The sequence below is a fragment of the Marmota monax genome, unplaced genomic scaffold (genome assembly GCF_021218885.2).
Source record: "Marmota monax isolate L192 unplaced genomic scaffold, Marmota_monax_Labrador192_F-V1.1 WCK01_AAM20220418_F8-fsc00018, whole genome shotgun sequence".
Classification (NCBI taxonomy): Eukaryota; Metazoa; Chordata; class Mammalia; order Rodentia; family Sciuridae; genus Marmota; species Marmota monax.
Window position 1 is genome coordinate 1009550 of NW_026692201.1, and position 22208 is coordinate 1031757.

The 22208-nt window shown below is 37.4% G+C and overlaps 1 long non-coding RNA gene across 1 annotated transcript in view; it reads right to left on the reverse strand.

Annotated features, from left to right (window-relative positions):
• Window positions 1–3930: 3930 nt before the first annotated feature.
• The window catches only part of LOC124082623 (uncharacterized), a 34934-nt gene continuing 16656 nt past the window's right edge, over window positions 3931–22208 (reverse strand). The window contains exon 3 of the long non-coding RNA XR_006848444.2: window positions 3931–6352. This is a non-coding gene — a long non-coding RNA (uncharacterized LOC124082623). The remainder of the gene's footprint in view (window positions 6353–22208) is intronic.

A 22208-nucleotide genomic window follows, 5' to 3' on the forward strand; every position in this document is an offset into this window, starting at 1 on the left:
ATGATTAGATCAAGATAACTGTAGCCTTGTCGGTGAAGTCATTAATTTCATGGACTAATAATTAATCCAATTTGAATGGATTATTGGGTGGTAACTGTAGGCAGGTGGGGCATGGCTGGAGGAAGTAGCCCCCTGAAGGAATGCCATTGGTGATTATATTCTGTATCTAGCTCCTCTCTCTGCTTTCCTCTGGCCATGAGCTGAAGAGATTTCCTCCACCATGATCTTCCATCATTACAGTCTACCTCACCCCAGGGATAGAACAATGGAGCCAGCTGACCATGGACTGAAACCTTTGAAACCATGAGCCAAAAAGTTTTCCTCCCCTAAGTTGTTTTTGTCAGGTATTTCCGTGAGGGCAATGAAAAGTTCACACCCCTCCCCCAATTTCTCAAATGCCCTCTAAGGGTAGTTCTATCCTTATTGAGTATTCCTGCCCTAAATGTCTCCCCAACTTATCAATAAATGTGCAATGCTCCATCTCTTCTTTGGGAAACCTTTTGTCTATATATGGCATGGCTGTCAAGGAATCTTCCAGAACTTTCTACTTACTGGAAAAGCTCCCAAAACACTACTTGGACCCAAGCCTGCTTCTTGCTCCTATTCTCTGTGGCCTGAGATGATTTTTCTCTCCTCTTGTGAGTTTTGCTACCCTCTCATCCCTCAGGGTTCTATTTCTTCCTTGACTGGTTAGAGTGTAAGAGAGTCTTGCCAGCTTCCCTGCTTTTTCCTGAGATAACCTTGGTGAAAAGCAGTCTGATGTAGAGGGAGGACCTGTCGGGGCATTGCATTAATCAACCTCATATTACTATAATAAAATACCCATCAAGAATACTTAAGAGGTCAGGAGGAGATTTATTTTGACTCATGGTTCCAGAGATTCGAGTGCAATCAGGCAGCTTCCCATTGGTTTGGGCCTCTGGCATGGGTGGCCCACTGTGGCAGGAGCACACGTACAAGTGAGTGATCACATCTGCAGACAGAAAGCAGAGATGGATGGGGATGGGTGAGATCCTTTCAAGGACACATCCCCCAAGGACCTAAGGAACTCCCATAAGGCCCCATCTCTTAAAAATTCATAGCACCTCTTAGAATGACCACCCTAGGGCCTAAAATTTTACATATGGGCCTTCAGGGTCACTACCTATGTTCAAACCATAGCAGGCATTGAGGCAGACACACCTGGGTATGAAGCCTGGCTCTGACATGGAATGCCTCCCTCCATAATCACTGTTCTTTAATCTCTCTGGACCTCGCTTTCATTGCCTATGAAGTGGGAGTAATAATTACTACTACAAATACATATTGGAAGAGATTGAGTTAATATATTTTTCTTTTCACTTTCTTTCTAAAGTGTCTTAACAAGGACAGTGGGGAAATGGGATACTAGCTGATGATCTAACCGGTGGATGATATTTACTATCTGAAGAAACTTACCTGGGTGCTATGTCTGGGTACCAGAAATGGCCCCTGAGGGTCAGGGCTTCACATCAAAGCCCCTAAAGTCAGTAGTGGGGCACAGAGCAAGGGAACCAAAAGGAAGTCAATGATCAGAAACTGCTCTGCACACAATGTACAAAAAAATCATCAAGCAAGAATATGGGTGGCATTAGAACAAAATCCATTGATAGTACCCATATTGAGTCTAGAGCCTTCCCGTATGATATCCTATTGAATCCTCTCATCTTATTTAATCATCTCTTAATCCTATGGTATGAGTATTCTCAGCCCCAAACTTTCTGAGGTTGAATTCTTGCTTATTAGTATTTGACCTCAGCAAATCATGCACCCAGCACTCAGGTTCACCTCCCTCATCTTTAAAGCGGTAGCAACAATTTACCTGTTTTGTTAGATTTTTATGAGGATTAAGTAAGTCAATGAATATAAAGCATTCAGACAGTACCTGAAGTATAGCCAAACCTATGAAAGCCAAGGTGAACATCATTTTTAGGTAGGTGAGCTGTCACACAGAGAAATTGAGCAATGTCCCTCCAGTGCAAAACATTAGGCATCTAATTAGAGTTTGAGGATGGGCCATGGGGCAAGTATTTACTTAGGACTCTCTAAAATTTGTTTATTCACAAAGAGACACACTGTGGAACAGTAAACAGAAAGTTTTTTGTATGCTTCACAGCTCTAGGATGAGCAGGTTATGTAAAATTTTCACATGTTGAATCGTGAATGCCTTACAGACACCCAAAATAGACTTTGTTCTATTGTTACACTTGCTTTTGTTGCCTCGAATTTCAAGTATTATTTAACATCTTCAAGGTTTCTTTTTCTATAATTAATTGCACTGTGAAGATTCAATATTGTCTGTGCACAAGAATAGAGTACATTGTCATTAAGCTCTCTACAGTATGTTTTAAGTTCACCATTTAGGTAAGTTTGCAATATAGTTAACAAGTGCCAGTTTCATATTGTGAAATAAAAATAATCAAGTCCCTCAACATTGCCTATGAACAATACCCTTCAAACAGAAAAGACAGGTCTTCCTTAATGGACACATTGAGACTCTATTCTATGACATCAGGTTGTTGCTTCTGTAGGATCTTATTTATCCATGTAAAAACAAAGTGCATTATTTGTTATTAGTTAAAATAGTATCTAATTATGCACAGTTGGATATCAATGACATAAAAGCAATTATGGTGCAATCAAGCAAAATGGCATTGTTGGCAGGTTCCACTTTTCATTCCTAAATTACCACATTGGCAAAAATCAAGCCTTTATTATTAGTACCACTGTAAAGCCAATCAAATAGTCCATTTATATGGTCCCCTTTGGTGTCTCTCAAAAGTTGGTGCCCATACCTGGGGAGCATAATTAATTCACAGTGTTGTTTTTCAGTCTCTCCTCCCCAAGAAAACCTCTGAAGAATGGGGTTATCCTCCCAAAATTTAATAGGACCCAAAATCACTTTTATTAAGCTTCAATCTTCATCCATCAGAGTTTGTAATTTCTCACATATCCTTAATTATCAGGCTTCCTGGTAAATGATGCCATTGTGATAATTCAGTTCAGTGGAGTGCTCAAATTGTCTATTTTGATCAATTTTATCATGAGATAAACCAGAAATATAACTTGTTATGGTTTTGGTTTTAAATGTCCCCAAAAAGCCTATGTGTTGAAGGCTTGATTCCCCCCTGCAGCACGATTCAGAGGTGGATGTCTTTGGAAAGTGATTGGATCATGAGGGCTCTGACCACATGAATGGATCAATCTGTTTATAGATTTATATCTTAATAGTTTGGAGAAAGGACATTGTTACAAAAGTGAACTCTCTCTTTACCTTCTGGCTGCCACCTGTGAGCGACTTTGCTCTACCACATGCTCCCTGCATTATGTTCTGCCTTGCCACAGGCCTAAAAAGATGGAGTCAGCCAGCCATGGATGAAGCCTATCAAAGTGTGTGAGCCAAAGTAAATCTTCCCTCCCTCCCTTAAGTTGATTTTCTCAGGTGTTTTGTAATAGTGACAGAAAACTGACTAACATACACCTGAAAGAATTTAGTTTAATGAAAACCTTTCTAAAATATGTAGTGTATATTAAATATTTAATAAGTATGCTAATAAGACAATAACTAATATGCTAATACTAACACTATGTAGTGCTTTCTATGAGCCAGTCACTGTCTTTATAAATATTAATTTATTTAATCTTCACAGAAAATAAAGTAAATAGCTACTATTTTTCTTCTTTTACTGAAAAAACAATCACTAATTTTTTTCAGATTAGTTGACTTACCCAAGTTATAAGGATAGTAAATTCAAATGAAGATTGAAACTCAGTAATCCGGCTCCACCCATTTAACCACTGTAGGTTGTATTGCCAGTGTAGAGTTAATGTTTACATGTAAAAGTTCATTAATGATTTAACATCATAAATTATATGAGGACCACCATCATGGACATAAAATCCCATTGGAAAATAATGCAAATAAAGCAGGGTAAGAGGTCAAGTAAGGGCATGTGCTGGAGAAAGCAAGAAAGTGGTTTAGAGCTTGAGCTTGTTAATTTGGAGGTTTTAATAAAAGTATAAATAAAAAAGAACAAAAATTGCAATAATTCCTACCATTATCATCATTTTAGAGGGTATCTTGCAAGTCTATTTTTGTATACTATAGATGCATTTTTAAAATGCAAAGGCAGTTTATAGTTTAGAGATCATGTGGATTCTGAAAAAGAAATAGAACTTTCCCAAAAATTCTAGACTTGTTTCCTTATCTGCAAAAAGTATATCATTAGAACTTATACTCATTGAATCATAGGGAGATATTTTATACAAAGTACTGAGTATAATGTTTGGCACATAGAAAGCACTTCACAAAAGTTAGACATTGTTATTAGTATCAACTTTACAAAGCATTTTCAACTTATATTCCTACCCAAATACAGATTTTGATTTTTTCTCACTTTATTAAACATTCTTCAAAATAATTTTATTTTTTTATTTTATTGATACACAAAACATGAAAATTATACATGTTAATGAGGTGCCATGTAATGTTTGATACATATATACATTGGATATCGTTTGAATAAGGTTGAGCATCTATCTCCTCAAACCTATACCATTTATTGGTGGTGAAAACTTTCAAAATCCTTTCTTGTTTTTTAGTGTACAGTATATTATTGTTGTCTATAGTCACCCTACTGTACAATAGCACACCAGAACCTCTTGCTCCTGTCTAACTGTAACTTAATACCCATTGATCAACCTGCCCCCATCCCACCCCCATTCTCCAGCCTCTGGAAGCTAGCATTCTACTCCCTTCTGTGAGATCATTTTTAGATTCCACATGAATGAGATAACCCAGTACTTGTCTTTCTGTATTCACCATAATTATCTCCAGTTCCATCCATATCGTTGTAAATTAAGGAGTTTTCTTCTTTTTATAGCTGGATAGTATTTCATTATGTATATGTACCATATTTATTTAGGTTTTATGTACTATTTTTATTTAGGTTTCAAGTATGGAAATCGGAATTTTTTCCTATGCTTTTTTTCCTGACCTCAGTTTTCTTCATGATCACCTTGCTTATTTATGTACACTTAATAACCACTTCCCTATCATGTTAATATCACAAATTTAAAACTACTTTTCCCCTCTGTTTTTAACAGTAACAATAGTTCATAAGAAGGCATTTGATCTGGTTCTTCATCCTGACACCTTTTTAAGCAGCAATATCTGTGCATCTCTCTAATGGATTTCATCAGTTTTCCCACCCTAAAAGGGTCATCTCTACTTGTTTAGTTTGGGGAATTGAGATTGAGTCTGTCAAAGATTTTTTGGATCTTTGTCCAAATCTTTAAACTCAAGATAAAAAGTAAAGATTTAGATTTAATGTTATTTTTCATTAAGAGTATAAATACTAACCAGCCTGGGTCATTGAGTCAAAGGTCACTAAGCCAGAACTAAAGCCAGAGGCAGTGACAGAGGGAAGAACAGTCCTCAGGCTGGAGCTGAGCTCCTGTGTTTGTTGAGCAGCCAGGAATTAGCTGCAGCAGTGCCCCAGTTCTGTTTGGCATGTTTGTCCTCATGAGGAGCCAGATGAGGCTCTTTGCAACAGATGTCTGTGTTCCTTGTAAGCCAGGAATAAAAGCATCCTTTGCCCCACAGAGTGTGGCATGTCACTGGGGTACATGTCCTCTCCTTGTCACCCTCGGTCAGGCTATCACATCACTAATCCTTCTAAATAGGGAATGGGGAGGAGGTTCTTCCAAGAGCTCTCCTTCTTGACTTTCCAGTCTTCAGATGGAGAGCCTGGATTCATATGAGTCTGTCCTCCATTTCAGACCTCTCTGTGCCACAACCAACAATAATTCTAGCAAATTGGTGCCACCCTTTCATATATTCCATTATCGGTTTCCAATACTTGTATTAGACTCTTTTATATTCATGTAAGTGGAAATCCAGGGAAGTGATGGACTTTTTGCCTGCATTCCATTAGTTTCTTGTCCAGGAATCCCTTAATTTCTCTCTAACCTGCACTTAAGGAAGTGCTACTGTACATTGCTAATGGGGTGGGGAGGAAGCACTTCAATCTTCTTTGGGAAATGCAAGCGAAAATGAACTCCTTTACTTAAGGAGCTTAGCCACAGAATTTTTCTAATTTAATATGAGATATTCCCAAGCTGTCTTTCTTTTTCCGGTTGAGAAAAACAAGGCAGAGAAATTCAGATGAAGGCTATAGCAGGAACTACACAGACCTTTTTAACTTACTGGACTTGTTAAAGAATAAAACTTAGTCTCTTCTTTCAGTCTATGCAGGTATAATGCATTTCCTCTGGTTTGAGACAAAGGGTTGCTTCCAGGTATTGAAAGACCATAAACTCTTGAATTTTGGGCCTGTTGATAGAATTAGAATAAAATTGTATTGATAAGATGGTATTCCAATATAAGAGTATTAAAGAAATGTGAAGGATTAAGGAGAAATGTAACCAAATGTATTCAGCAATTCTTTCTAGTTAGAACCTGCAGAATAATCATTTGCTTTATTGGTTTCTCTTTCTTAGGTTTCACTGTGTTAACAAAAATATTATTTCTGGTGAGAAAAACTTATAATTATATTGGTATGACTCTCCTATGCAAAATCTATGCCTTGCAATTCATGCCAGAAAATCAGAAACAGTTTCTTGGTCGAGTGCTGGGCAGGGGATATTACAGGGATAACGTGGGAAGTAGGAATGTGGGCAGAGTCCGTTGAAGCAGCAGGATGGTGACCAGCCTGAGTTCCCCTTAGTTCTGCCACCACCCAGACATGAGACCACATCCTCACCTCCTGTTCCCTTCTCAACCCTCATCATTATGTTTTTCAACTTTCACCTCATGAATTAGTAAATTTGAATTGGTGGTCATGTGAAAAGAAATTTTTCAAGTAAGTCTTGATAAGCAAACTCTCTAGTTAAGTTTACTGTCTGCTATTCCTGGAGCAAGTATTTCCTAGAGCAAGCAACTACATTTTGGTAGGTGGGATTCTGGTCCTAGTATTGTTGAGCACAGAGAACCCCCTCTCTCTAATCTGCTACCCTCCAACCTACACACAGTAGTCAAGTAATCATTTCAAGTCACAAATCTGTTGACATTATTTTCCTGTTGTCTAATTGTTATTGTTTTTAAATTCCCTCCTATAAATGGTGGGGGTGGGAGGAATGCAGTCCCTAAAGAATTTTGCATTCAGAAGTTGCATGGTTTGGTCCTAACTTTTCTTTCAACCTCATCACTCTCCTGTCTATTCCTTAAGTGCCACATATGCTAACATACATAGGGTATTTTTGTTTCTCTCTCTCTCTTTCTCTCTCTCTCTCTCTCTCTCTCTCTCTCTCTCTCTCTCTCTCTCTGTCTCTCTCTTCAAATATTTACATTTCTTCCCTTAGTCAATTGAAAAAATGTCCAGCTTTTCTTCAGAGTTGAGTGTAAATGTCATTTTGAATTTTCCTTGATGCCCTCCCTGGTCCTTCATAAATCTTTTACATACCTGTATTTATTTCTATCAAAACTCTTATCAATTGCCTTGTAATTATCTGTATCCTCATCTCCCTCTCCCAGTACATTGTCCACCTCTTGAGAGCAGGGACTATGGAGTTCATGCTTTCATTACCACTATTTAACATGGTGTCTGGCACATAGTATACCCAGACTTCACTCCCAGCACACAACTGTTTCTGGAAAAGGTAAAAAGTAGGACCTTGAGGAGGCAAAGAAGACCTCCCAAGATGAGAGGTTGTTAAAAGTGAGAAGAAGGAACCAAGAGGAAGGACAGGAAATCTTCACCATCAACATGAAGGGCACATTCTAAAGATCAATGGTCTGTGAAAATCATTTTTATGTAAGAAACACAAATGACTTAAACAAATGCAGCAGATGTACACTTTTATAAGCACAAAATTCACATATGTAAAATATAATTTTATTTTGATTATCTATTTCGATCTCTAATGTCAAACAACATAATCAATAATTCTGTGGGTTTTCTCAATCCAGTCCAGGAATTTGGGGCATTTCTAAGATTCTCCCCCTCCTCCATTGCTTTCCTCGGAAGTCAGGATGAATTCCCAAGGGCCAGCTTTAGCAAAGGAGCTTTGGTCCACCTGCCATCCTCTGTCCTGGCTGGCATCTTCCAGGGATGCTTGATCCACCTGGTCTTGGCTCTGAACTCTGTTGCATCTGCTGTTGAAGAATTCACATCCCAACCTGCCCTTAGATGTCAGCTCCAAGTGCCCTAAGCCTTCTACCAAACCATCAGTGGTCAGCCAAACATCTATAATTCAGGCCTGGGATTTTTTCTTCTCCTTTTGTTGGTCACATAAGTGAACTGAAAAAGAGGCACTGGTGTAACCACCACAGAGGCCAAAACAGGGATCTGAGCTAATCTGGCTATCATTGTTCACACCCTCTGGTCCTGCTCAGGCGTGATCCCATGGACTGTTCTGCTTTCCAAAGACTTCTGCTCTGCCTGTCTTTACTCCTCAGTAGCTCTGACAGACCCAGTTTGTAATAGGAAATTCCACATATATCAGCACTCAGTGCCTCGTATTCAAGTGTTACTTCTCTACCAGAGACGAGTAATGCCGAGGACTGTTTCTCAAAAAAGTGTGCAATTCTCTGCTGTAGACAGCACAGCCACGCTCTTGGACACTGGGGACCTATCCTGTGATTCTTGCTCTGGAACTTGCCATAAACATCACAGTGAATCTTTGCCCACCACCAACACCTCCAGCGCTTCAAGTGGTAGGACTGCTCACACAGCAGTCTGGATCTGCTACAGAACCCTTTCCTGTTCTAGACCCCTCTCAAAGATGGGCACCTTCCATTTTACTTATAACCTGGAGAAGTTTCCCTTAATACGAAATATGTTGTCTCAGAACCCAAAAGGCTTATCAGGCCTTTATGTTGTAGTAGGGATACAAGGTGCACCAATTTGTCTTGGAGAAGGCATCTTGGCATGCCTCTGATACTGGGCCCCTGAAAGCATTACCAAAGTCCAAGATCCCTGAATCTTCATATGGCTTGTCTCCTACCCTCTGGAGTACATGTGCCACCTCTTGCTAATTCTGCCCAATCAACATGATATAATGGATCAGTGTGATTTTCTGCAGGATAATCACACAGTCCCCTCTTTGGACTATATTTTAATAGAGGGTAGAAGAGTTAACATAGCTCTATGGCTGAATTTTAAATAAGTTTATCACCCAGCCCACATGAATATGAATAATTTCTGATCCTCTGTTTTGATTAAAATGAGAAAGAGTATTTGCCAAACCAACAGCCAAATACTGTATGCCTGATGAGGAATACTACTTGGTTGAACTTGACATTCTCCAGGATCCAGCAAGTTTCTGCAGGACCATATTAGCAAACTAAATGAGGCCATGACAAGGACCACCACCCCTGCATTCTTTTTATTTATTTATTTTTAATATTTTTAGTTGTCAAGGGACCTTTATTTTATTTATTTATATGCAGTGTTGAGAATTGAACCCAGTGCCTCACACATGCTAGGCAAGTGCTCTACCACTGAGCCACAACCCCAGCCCCCTGCATTCTTTAGATTTTAACTGAGGCAGTAAACTTTTTTCATTCTCTTGGGCAGAAAGACTAGGTTTTATTCAATATCTTTGATGGCTCTTTCAGGAGTTTCATCTTCATTTTCTTCTCTTTGCTAGCTTTTATCCCACAAGAAAAGAATCCCAAATGGGTGTTACTCCATTTTAGCCAGGATTTCACTTCTTGTCTGGCTCCAATATGCCCCTACTCTAACAATGAGCCCCTGATGATACTTCCAGTGTCTATATTCCAATATCAGCTCACACCGTGTTTCAAATAGCCCTCAAAATATTTATGAACTGCTCTTTTTCCAGTGTACAATTACTCTATTAAATTGCCATAGGTTTTTGTTTTTTGTTTTTGGTTTTTGGTTTTTTTTGGGGGGGAATCATTGAAATATATACCTGTCATGTTATTGCAGAATTCTTCATTTTGGAGACCAAGTCACTTTATTCAATGGATTTCAGATAAGAAAGTTGTCTCAAAACTGAGAACTGAGCAAGAATCATGAGCTCTCATTAAGACAATTGCCCTCTGTCTCCCAGTCAACCGTCCTTCATTTCGTCTGAGAGCACAAATTGAGTAGTACCTTTATTTGCTACTATTTTGCCTTAGTGGTGCTGTATTCTATTAATCATCTTTGAAACTTTCTGAGGGTCAGGCTCCCTTGGCTGTCATGCTAATAATTATGATCAAATTACAAACACTACCCCTTCAATCAGGCGCTGAAGAATAAATTGCTGTTCCTTGACCTATATTACTTTAGGGTCCTATTATCCACATTGCTAACAGTGAGTTTTCTTTAAAAGGATTTTTTACCAACAGCCTTACCCTCTAAGGACACGCACCCTGAATGCCAATGACATGTTCTCTCACACATTACTAATGGTCTTTGTGAAAGGGCTTTTCTCTGGATCCTCCCATGGAACATCCTTTGAAGTGTTTTTTGAATTCCCATAATTTACCCATTCTAACCTGCCTACTTCCTTAAGTCTCTAAATTTCTTCCTTCAACATCTGTCCCAGTGACTAAGGCATCTTAGCTTTGCTCAGTTTGGGTATCACTTTCTCCAGACTTCTGTGAATACCAGTAAATGTGTCCCATCATCTGGGGTCTTTGCCAAGATGTTAAGTGCTGTATCCTAAGAAAGTGTCTCTCTGTCAACAAATTCTTATTTATACAGTCTCTCCAAGTATCTTTAAAAATCCAATCATCAGGGTGCTCTCCTGGTTCTGTTGGTACAAGCTAGTTAATTCTCACACTTTCTCCAGGGTGTAATCTCTTTCCCTGCTTATCAGACCCAACATGCCTCCAACTGGGTTATGCTAGAATTTAACCTAGTTATATACCTGGCAGCCAGCAGAGGACCTGGGGTTGTTCCTGAAGAGAGTACTTGCCAGCATGCTGAGAGCAACCCCAGTGTCTCGAAGCATGTGGAAGTATCAGCTCTCTAGGGTAAGGTGTGCTGTCCTGCAGAACTGAAGGTTTGGGGGAGACCAGAGAGTCAGATTCCTCAGAAGCATCCACCCAGTTGTCCTCATCCCTTTTGGGGGGTTCCATGTTTTCCACTCAGGGTAAATGAACGTAACAGATGTAACAAATCTGCCTTGCTTGAAGACTTCTATGTCTTTGGGGATCTTTAATTCTATCAATCCCTGAATCTGTCCCTCAGTTATGTCAGCTTTTCTCTGCAGGAGACAATGGCCTGGTACATAGAAGGTTCTATTTGTTAAATGGATGGATGCATGCATGCATGGATGGATGCATGGATTGATGGCTAGTAGAAGAATGAATGACACTGGACAAGCAGGGGGGTATGCAAAAGTATACAGGCTACTAAAATGTCTTGGTTTATGGTATTTCAAAATTATGCAATGAATGTAGATAAGAAGATATAAAAGAATCAGGGTCATTTTTTTCTAAAAGAAAATAGACCTTCATAGCCTTTCTTGTGTTTTTGTATCTAATAAATCATAACCATGAATTATTCAACAAAACATTCCTTGATAGTGTTTGTCATGTCTCTCATAAAACAAAAACCATAAATATGATATATAGAATATAACATGGAAAAATATTTTGCATAGAATAAAATAATGAGGAAATTCAAAATTACAATGTTTAGAGCTATGTATAAACTGCTTTCTTTCTTTATATATAAAGAGCAAAAAGTTGGAATATGTCCCAAGTTTATATTTGTTATTTATTGTATATTGAAAGCTTGGTATATTTTAAAGATACCTGAATAAAAATCTGATTCAGAAAAATAAATCATCAGGAAAATATAGTTTGGGATTATGAAAAACAGTAGGAAAGAGTGACATTTATCTGCTCATAATGCTATTTGGACACAAAATCTTGTTTAGTAAATGTTTCACTATCAGAATGTTTGTCTTTAAAAATACCACAAGCATTAATGTCACAAAATGAATCACACCCAAATAATTGAGTGAAACAACAAAATTTGAAGCCAAGACTGCATGAAAACCAATCTGAACAAGAACAATTGAAGATAAAAAGAGCAAATGAAAAAGCTACACGTGAAGAAAAATAAAATTTACTAAATGTCCTACATGAGCAAGCAGATTATCTGCAAATAATATGATCTCTATCTTTATTATTTAATATTTCCAATATTAAATGCAAAGGTATTTGGTACTCAAAATTCATCATTTTTGAATTTTGCTACAATTTTCTGTTATCTTTATGCTCTTGAGAACTTATCTGTTGCCTCCCTATGGAATGTTTGCTGCTCTGCATTCTTCCAAGCCCAAGTTCAAAATCATCACGTTAGTAGCTTGAAATCAGTCATGCTGGTAGTGGCTACACACAGAAACTGGCAAACACTGCCCATCAGGGGTTTTCTTTGTTCAGAGATCTACTTGTTGAACATTTACCAGCACACCCTAGCAAAATTCTTTCTGGCCATAAAAATTTGGGACAGGTCTTGGTTCTCTCTGAACAAGGACTAAATACTTAAATGTTTTGGAATCCATGTGACAGATGATATCCGAGTCCACACAAACAGTATTTGATATGCCCCTTCTTCCAAGATTCCTGAAGCCAAGAACTGCACTATACCAACATCATAAGGCAGGGAAACTTTGTTCTGATCAACAAGAACCAGTTTTGTTTCCTGTTCTACTCTACATATCACCTTAACTTGTCAAAACAGTTCATCTGAAAAAAAAATCTCTTTATATATAGTATTAAAAGCTTACAACAGTACATTTTTATTCACCCCTTTTTCTCTTTTTGTTTTTTTTTAATATTTCTTTTTAGTTGTTATATGTGGTGCTTAGGATCGAACCCAGTGCCTCATACATGCTGGGTGAGCACTCTACTGCTGAGCCACAACCCCAGGCCTCTTTTTGATATCTTTATTATGCATTTATGCTGGTTTTGTTTTAAATAGTCAAATGGCTTTCAAAGATATAAGGAAATGTTTAAAATTTTGTATATTTATCACTTATTTTAGTGTTTATGACACTCTTTGCTCACTATTGAAGATCCAAGTTTTCTATTGATCTCATTTCTGTTCAACTGAAAATGCCCCATTAGCATTTTTAGTAGTAAAGATTTTTAGATGACAAATTCTCTCCGTTTTCATTCCCTGAAAATGTCTTTATTTTACTTTATGTTTGAAGGGAAATATTTCCACTGTATATAGAATTCTAGATTGAACGGGTTTTTTTAAGCGCTTGAATTTGTCATTCCACTATTGTTGTAGTTTGATTTTTCAGTCATAATTCTTGTCAGTATATGTTGTGTCTTTTTTCTTTCTAGTTGCCTTTAGAACTTTTTAACTTACCTTTGTTCTCATTGGTTTGACTATGATGTTGGGAGTAATTTTCTGTGAATCTATCCACTCGGGGTAAATCGATGTTTACTTGCCCACTCTTTCTGTGTAGGTCAGTCAAGTCCCTTGGGATCTGGCAGACTTTCTCCTCCTCCAATCGGTATCCAATCAATGCTTCTGCCCTGAAGCAGCCAGAGCATACCACTCACATACAAAGGACATTTCTCTCTGATAATCAGTTTGTAAAGGCTTCCTGACACCCAAAAGGCTTCAAAAGTTTCACAGGTGAATTTTATGTTGTCTGGACTTTTTTATGGTGTTATTATCGGCAAAAAAAAAAAAGTCTTCCACATCCTTTTACATTCTAGCCTGAAGTAGCACTGCCTACACCATCACACTTGTGAAAAGAATGTGGTCTTTTAGATTCAGACAGATATGAATTTAAAACTTAGACTTTGTACTACTAGCATAATATATAGTTCAGCTAGTTGCTAATACACATATCATCTAGTTGACAAACATTCTTGAAGAGATGTCATTGAAGAAGAATGAGTGACTGTTAAATAATAATTTTTGCTACATTTTTCTGGATCACCTTGTAGAACTGGAGCTCATAACCCCCCACAAAACTGAAGACCAGGCTGTGTGCTAGCTGGTGATTCAACAATAAATTCTGACCAGTGTAAGGTAATCATAGTAGCAAACTGATTACTTTGTTCTTGGAAATGAAAAGCAATAACCCACTTAAAAAGCTAATTTCAAATTGTTCATTAGAAAAAAAAGAAGTTGCAGTTTCAAAGCCTGTCTTTAAGAGCCTAATAAAAACATAACTATTTTCTGAGTATTAAAATAAGTGCTTTCCACAAAGTGTCATCTTTTTTGCAGGTATATAACCTGAATTGACAGAATGTCAACGTGCCTGAGAAGTGAAAAGCTAGATCACACCAATCACTAGAACTGACAGCCTGTGAGCGTATTTATAAAACACAGATTTTAATTCAGTAAATCATGCTGCACAGAAAGAAGTACCTAATAATCATCTGTTGTTCTATTTCTAACATCCCATTTTATTTGCTAAAACTGCTTAATAAAAAACTTCAGTAAATCAGCCTTAAAGAAGAATGAAATTATGGCATTTGTAGGTAAATGAATGAAACTAGAGAATATTGTGCTAAGTGTAATAAGCCAATCCCCAAAAAACAAAAGCTGAATGTTTGATCTGATAAGCTAATGCTGATCCACAGTGGGGCAGGGAGATAAGGAAGAATGGAGGAAATTTGGTTTGTGTAGAGGGGAGTAAGAAGAGGGGTGGGGCTTGGGAAGGACAATAGAAAGAGACATTATTACCCTATATACATGTATGATTACACTACTGGAGTGACTCTGCACCATATACAGCCAGAGGAATGAGAAGTTGTGCTCCGTTTGTGTACAATATGTCAAAATGCATTCTAATGTCATGTCTTCCATTCATTGACATTTTTATTGAGACTCTGTGTTAGGAACTAGGCACATAGTGGTTTAAGGACATTTATGGCCTCTGCCTTAGATAATTGACAATATTCCAGACAGACACTGAAACAAATCATCACAATGAGAATGAATGCTACAAAGAACCCAAGGGTGGGCTGGGGATATAGCTCAGTGGTAAAGTGCTTGCCTATTATGCTGGAGGCCATGGGTTTAATCCTCAGCACCTGCCTGCCTCACACACACACAAAAAAAATGTAAAGGGTGTTATTGGAGTGTTGTTACACTAAAGGCTGTCCTAATCTACAGTCTCTCATTCAGGAAAAGAAGTTTAATCTCAGAGGTCTTAGGATAACCAGGATATTGTTAATAGGTTCCCATGGGCAAAAGGCCACTCATTCAGCAGCAAGGAGAAAACTAACTTCTTAAAAGGAGAAAACTAACTTCTTAGTTTCAATCATGTTCACCTCCAGATGTCCTAGGATGTTTGATGATCTAAACTCCTTACACCCACCTGTCTTAATGAGATGTCTTTTAAATTGTCCTTTTCTATCTAAACTTAAAGTGGCTATTTGATCAGTGCTACTCCAAGTATGGTCCACTTAGCAGTAGCAGCTTGTAAGAAATGCAAGTTCCCAGTCCCCACCTGTTCCCTAGGGCTGCATGACAAACCACCATAAATGGGGCAGCCTAAAAAACAGTAATTTATTCTCTCACAATTCTGGGAAGCATAAATCTGAAATAAAGATATCAACAGGACTGTGTTCCCTTCAAAGCTTTTGAAGGGGTTGGAGGGTGGCAGAGAGATCTTTCCTTGCTTCTTCCAGCTTATAGTGGCTCCAGGCATTCCTTAGTTTAGGGCTGCCAAACTGTAATCTCTGTCTTCATATAAGTGTCTCCCTGTATGTCTTTTTCTCTTCTGTAGCTTCTGTTGTTATATTTACCAGACAGATAATCCAGGATGATCTAATCTCAACAGCTTTCATTATATCTACAAAGATTCCATTTTTCCAAATAAGGTCATACTCATAGTCTCCAAGTGTAAGAATGGGAATATATCCTTTTGGAGACCACCATTAAAGACTTTACACAATTATTAAGTCAAAATCCTTGAGTATAGGACCCAGAGATCTGTGGCTCAACAAAATTTTCAGACAATTGCTAAAGTATTAAAGTTTAAGACTTACTAGACTGAATCGTAGTTTTCAGTGGGGTTCTATTGTTGCTCTTCTTAGTCAACACTTTGCTGGTCTCAGAGAAAGATCTTTGCAGAAAGCATGAAACATTTCCTTTGGATTATTGAATGATGACATAGTCATACAGTCTTCAAATAATCATGTATTTGTAATTGCTATTTTCAGAAGAACCTAAGAATTAATATTTTCCTTTTTTCATGAACAAAAGAACACTTATTTAGGGCTTGATGAAGGATGTCCTAATGTCAGGGCAGACCACTTAGTGCATAGAGCTTTCCTTATATGTAAAAAAATGTGGAAATCAAATGATGAGAATTTTCAAGGAAAACATAATTGAACAGGATCATTTACCATCTCAAGGATATCTCTTCAAAAATAGAAATATTCTTCCTTCAGAAAACCATTAGCCATCATTCCCAGGAGTCATGATAAAAATTATGAATATGAGATTTTGAAGGTTTTTAATTTGGGGGGGGAAGGAAGAAAAGAAGGAAAACATGCTATATTTTAATCCCATTATCCTTTAAGAGTTTGCTCTTAGTCCAAGGTCAAGTCTGTTACCCATTTTAAAAATGAGCCAGGTCTAAAGGTTAATTGTATTCTAAAAACCTACAGTGGTCTTGAAATGTCAAATGAAAATCTTTTTAAACTTCCTTCATCTTTACAAGCTCTTAAAGATTCATAAAGCATTAGTACTGACCTTGTGATGTAGTTAAATTCTATTTACCTTTTTCATTCAGAAAACTCAGTTTGCATGAGGTAAATGTTAGAGGAAGATGAGAGAAAGAGAGGAAGAGGATGAATATAAATAGACCAACCCAAAACAATCTGGTAAAATTGAAAAATCAAATCCAAATATTGTATACATTCAGAAACACACACTAGAAACATACACCCAGGAACCTCCCCATAAATGTACATCACAGTTTTAGAAAACATAACCAGTGGTCTATTAAGGTAAACTTTGAAAGCTTGAGATTGTTTTGTGTCTATAGATCATATATTTCTATTCCTTTTTGTTTTCCTCACTCTCATCAAAACCTTCTCACCTGAGACTTACCATTCATTATTAGTTGCTCTTCCATTCTTCATTCCCACTAAGGTCTAAGCTTTCTCCTTCCAGATGGGATACATTCCCATTCTAACACCTGGAGACTATGAGTGTGAGTCTGCTTTAAAAGTCCTAGCTGTCTTCCTAGAGCTTCCCTAGCCCCAATTTATTCACTCAACAACTATTTATTGAGCTCCTATTTTGTGCGAGTCATTATGGTTACAGAAGTGAATAAAGAAGTTCTTCTGGGGAACACTTTCTTATGGAGGCTGTTAGGGATAGAAGGCGTGGGCAGGGCTAGGGACATGAGCAAATCACTGGAGATAAAAGATATCATACATTGTAATTATATTCCAGACATTATATACCAAAATTTTAATATTTATTATCTCAAAAACCTCATGACAGTCCTATAAGGTTGGATATTAAATATTGTATTTCTGCAGATAATAAAAATCAAATTCAGGACCATCAGATAATTTGACCTGAAACATAACCAGTGGTCAGTGGAAACAGGGTTCAAGCAAGGATTGCTTATTTCCAAATAACCTACACCGGGTCATATCACCAGGCTGTATCATATGGGATGGACACTTCAATTCACTCAGACTTGACTCCTCTTTTGCCTCCTACCTCACTTATCCCCTCAAAGCCTTTATGTCTTGAGGCACACAATCAGGCTGAGCCACACAGGTATGAATTCAACATAGTGCAAATAAGTGCAATTTATTTGTAAAACTCAATAGAATTTGTTTCCCTGGACAATGTTAAATAACTTGGAACAAGTATTTTTCTAGATGTTCTCAGTCTAGTAGTGATTTTTATCTCAATAAAATGTGACTTATAATCAAGTCATTTATCAAGTTAAAACTTAGTGAGCTGAATGCTCTATCTTTTTTCAGCTTCTCTTCAGGGAAGTATTTGAGTCCCAAAGACACTTATGAGAGCACTATGGCCTTGTAGGATGTATGTAACTTCTCTCAGGTCATGTCTCTGCTAGTGTTTACTGATGATATAGTGTGTCTGTTCTCTAGGTTCATGGAGCATACGGTGTTACCTGGGGCAGAGCTTAGAGCCTTCGACTATGGTTCCCTCCCTGTGCTCTGGTGCTACCAGTACTCTGCATTCAATTCTGTGTTCCATGTGATCCCTGGCTAGAAATGCATGAAATATTCTTTTGGTGAAGACCTTCTCAGCTCTGCAAGGTGACCTCCTGGCAGAATTACCAGCTCTCACTCTTAGCTAACTTCTATATCCTCATTCTAGGCCCCAGGAATAACTGGATCTCAGGATTCATGTGAAAAATTTCAGGGAGGGTTTTTTTTCTGGCCCACTCTTTTCCATATATACCATCTGCAATTTTGCCAAGCTTTCCTCTCTAGGATTCTGAGGTATAAGAAAGATTTTAAGGGGTAGAGACAGGTACATAGTTTCTACACGGCTTTTAGTTCCTTATTAATATTATTTTTTTTTTCCTTTCTCTAAACTTTCCTCTCCTCTTGCTTGGAGGTCATTTATTAAGTCTGAGTGTTGGTGGCCAGAAATATAAGCATGTTCCTTCAGTGCCTCAAATATATTTCTAGTTTCTTCCATCTCATATCCACCTCAAACTTAGAATTAAAGAGTAAGACAACTTTCTTCTCAGCTGTGAACTATTTCTACATCAATAGATTTTTCTGCCACATGGAAAAAGGCAGGTAGCTATACAATATGGACTTTAAATAGTGCAGCAATTAGTGATTTGAAATACTACCCTGCAATACTAACAACATATATTTGACTAAATTCTAATTTTTAACCACAGGATAGGCAGATACAACCCTTAAAAATAGAGTTATATGCTAGGGGTCTGCTAGACTTCATATTTTCTTAAATAGCAATATAGATTTTTGATTAGTAGCCAGAGGTAAAATCAGGGAAAGTAGCCCTAAGAACATTCAATTTGAACATTCAGTCCAATTTTTATACCCAGGTTTTTAAAAACTTATCTGTGGTGTTTGAAAGCATTTAGAATAATTGAGGATGAAATGGGGGATTTTCATGATTCTTCGCCAGTTTTTACCTTCAACTGTAAAAAAAAAAAAAGCAATATGAAAAGAGATACAGAAAAATAGTAGGAAAAATGACAGTGTACAGATAATCATTTGGAAGCCTTTCTTTGTTCAAAGACAAATAATGATCATAACAAAGGTGGCTTACCTTAACAGAATTTAAAAGGCAAATAAGTTGAAATAAAAAGTGCAAGGATATTTAATATGTTGAGTTGCTTCAAGAGCAGTCCAATGCAAATTTGCAAGATCAATGTTTTCCTGGCAGAGAAGCAATTACATTTAAGAAAGTTTTAAAAGATGGTTACCAAGCAACTACACTCAGCCTACGCACATTGTTCATAATCTCTGGTAAATTATAGAAAATGACAGCCTGTCATTATAGAACAGAGACATACAAAAATTAGGGCATTGTTATTCTGTGTTCCTCCCACAGGAGAAAGATCAATTATATCTTTGGTACAATTATTAGGTTAAATAACAACAATAGATATTAAATGTTACCATGTTGTGGTGTAAATGTGTAAAAAGCCCAGAAGTTTTTCAAGGTACGACCCTTGTAAGCAGGTATAGCCCTGCCTTGACCTGACTTCACATCATATGGTTTCCATGATATCAGGGGAAGCTCAAAACACTCTGTTGGCAGCATTTTAAGTGAATCTTTGGTAGAAAGACTCTGCCAAAAAATACACATATAGGTATAAATAACAACTCGGAATTTTTTATTCTTTCTGATAAAATGATGATTTTCTTGAATATTGATATTCTTTGATGGTGGCATCTTAATGACTGCCTAATATTCCTCTAGCTGAGATGATCACTATGTAGCCATAGATAAAATCAAAATGCCCTTATTTAAAATTATTAGGAAAATACATACTTTCTTGGGTATCAAAATACATTTTTAATTGGTTCTTTTTAGTCATACATGACAGTAGAATCCATTTTTACATAATTATAAAAGCATAGAGTATATCATGTTCTAATTCAGTCCCCAGTACCTTTTCTTCCCTTTCCATCCCCTCATCTCCTGCTCCCTTCTCTCTATTGTTCTTTCTGCCATTTACCCATAGGTTTTTTTTTATTATTAATTTCTTATGGATGTATCTGATGGTGAGATTCACAGTGGTGTACTCACATATGTATATAGGAAGGTTATATCAGATTCATTCCACTATCTTTCCTTTTCCCATGCCCCCTCCCTTTCCTTCAACCCTCTTTTTCTACTACACTGAACTTCTATTCACCCCCTCCCACCTCATTGGGGGTCATTATCCACATTATCAGAGGAAACATTAACCTTTGATTTTATGGGATTGGCTTACATCACTTAGCATGATAGTCTCCAGATCTGTCCATTTGCTGGTAAATGTCATAAAGTCATTCTTCTTTATGGCTGAGGAATACTCCATTGTGTATAAATGCCACATTTTCTTTATCCATTCATCTGTTAAATGGCACCTATTTTGGCTCCATATCTTAGTTATGGTGAATTGTGCTGCTATAAACATTGATGTGGCTGTGTCACTCTAGTATGCTGATTTAAAAATCCTTTGGATATATACCAAGGAGTGGGATAACTGGGTCAAATGATGGTTCTATTCCTAGTTCTTGGAGGAATCTTCATAACGTTTTCCAGAGTGGGTGCACCAATTTGCATTCCTACCTACAATATATGAGTGTACCCTTTTCCCCACATCCTCATCAACACTTACTGTTATTTGTATTATTTTTTATATTTTTGTTTATTGTTTCTTTTTAGTTATACATGACAGCAAGATCCATTTTGATATAAATGTACAAGAATGGAATATATCTTATTCTAGTTAGGGTTTCATTCTTATAAATGTACGCAATGGTGGAATTCACTGTGTTTTTTCCTATATGTACATGGGGAAATTGTCAGATTCATTACACAGTCATTCCTTTGCCTATCCCCCATCCCTTCCCACATTCCGCATTGCCTAATCTATTGCACTTCTATTCTTCCCCCACCCATTTCCCTTATTTAGGTTAGCTTCCACATACCAGAGAAAACATTTTACCTTTGGTTTTTGGGATTGGCTTATTTCACCTACCATGATAGTCTCCAGATTCATCCATTTGCTGGCAAATGTTATAAAAAACTATTCTATTTATGGCTGAGTAACACTCCATTGTGTGTGCATATGTATGTATATATGTATCACACTTTCTTTATTCATTGATCTGTTGAAGGGCACATGGTTTGTTTCATAGCTTAGCTATTGTGAATTGAGCTGCTATAAATATTGATATGGCTGTGTCACTATAGTATGCTGTTTTAATTCCTTTGAGTATATACCAAGGAGTGGGATAACTGGATCAAATGGTTGTTCCATTTCAAGTTTTCTGAGAAATCTTCATACTGCTCTCCAGAGTGGTTTCACCAATTTTCAGTCCCACCAACAATGTTTAAGTGTACCTTTTTTCCCACATCCTCACCAACATTTATAGTTAATTGTATTCTTGATAATTGCCAAAAATACTGAGATGAAATCTCAGTGTAGTTTTGATTTGCAAATCCCAAATACTCTCTCAATCCCAGGAGAACTCAAGGAGTGGGCGCGCCTGAGGCAGCAGGATACGCCCTATTCCCAGCAGGGTACACCTTAAACCTGGAACCGCCCTAAATCCAGTACAGAAGGCTCAAAAAATGAAAAACCAAACTAATATATGATCCAGCAATCCCACTACTTGATACACATCCAGAGGAAATGCAATCTGTGTGCTGAAGAGACCTCTGCCCTCCCATGTTCATTGCAATGTGTTCATAACAGCCAGGACGTGAAATCACCTAGATGTCTAGGAGTGGTTGAATGGATAAAGAAAGTTTATTATATATACACAGTGGAATGCTATTTAACTTTTAAAAGAAAAAAGTGTCATTTGCAACAAAATGGTTGAAACTAGAGGACATTATGCTAAGCAAAAAAAGCCAGAAGACAAATACCACATAATCACATTTTTATTTGGAATCTAAAGAAATATTAATCAATTACCAGTGGTTAATAGTAGGGCTGGGAGGTGACTGGAGATGGCAGCTGAGATTGGGGATATGTAAAGCAAAGGATAC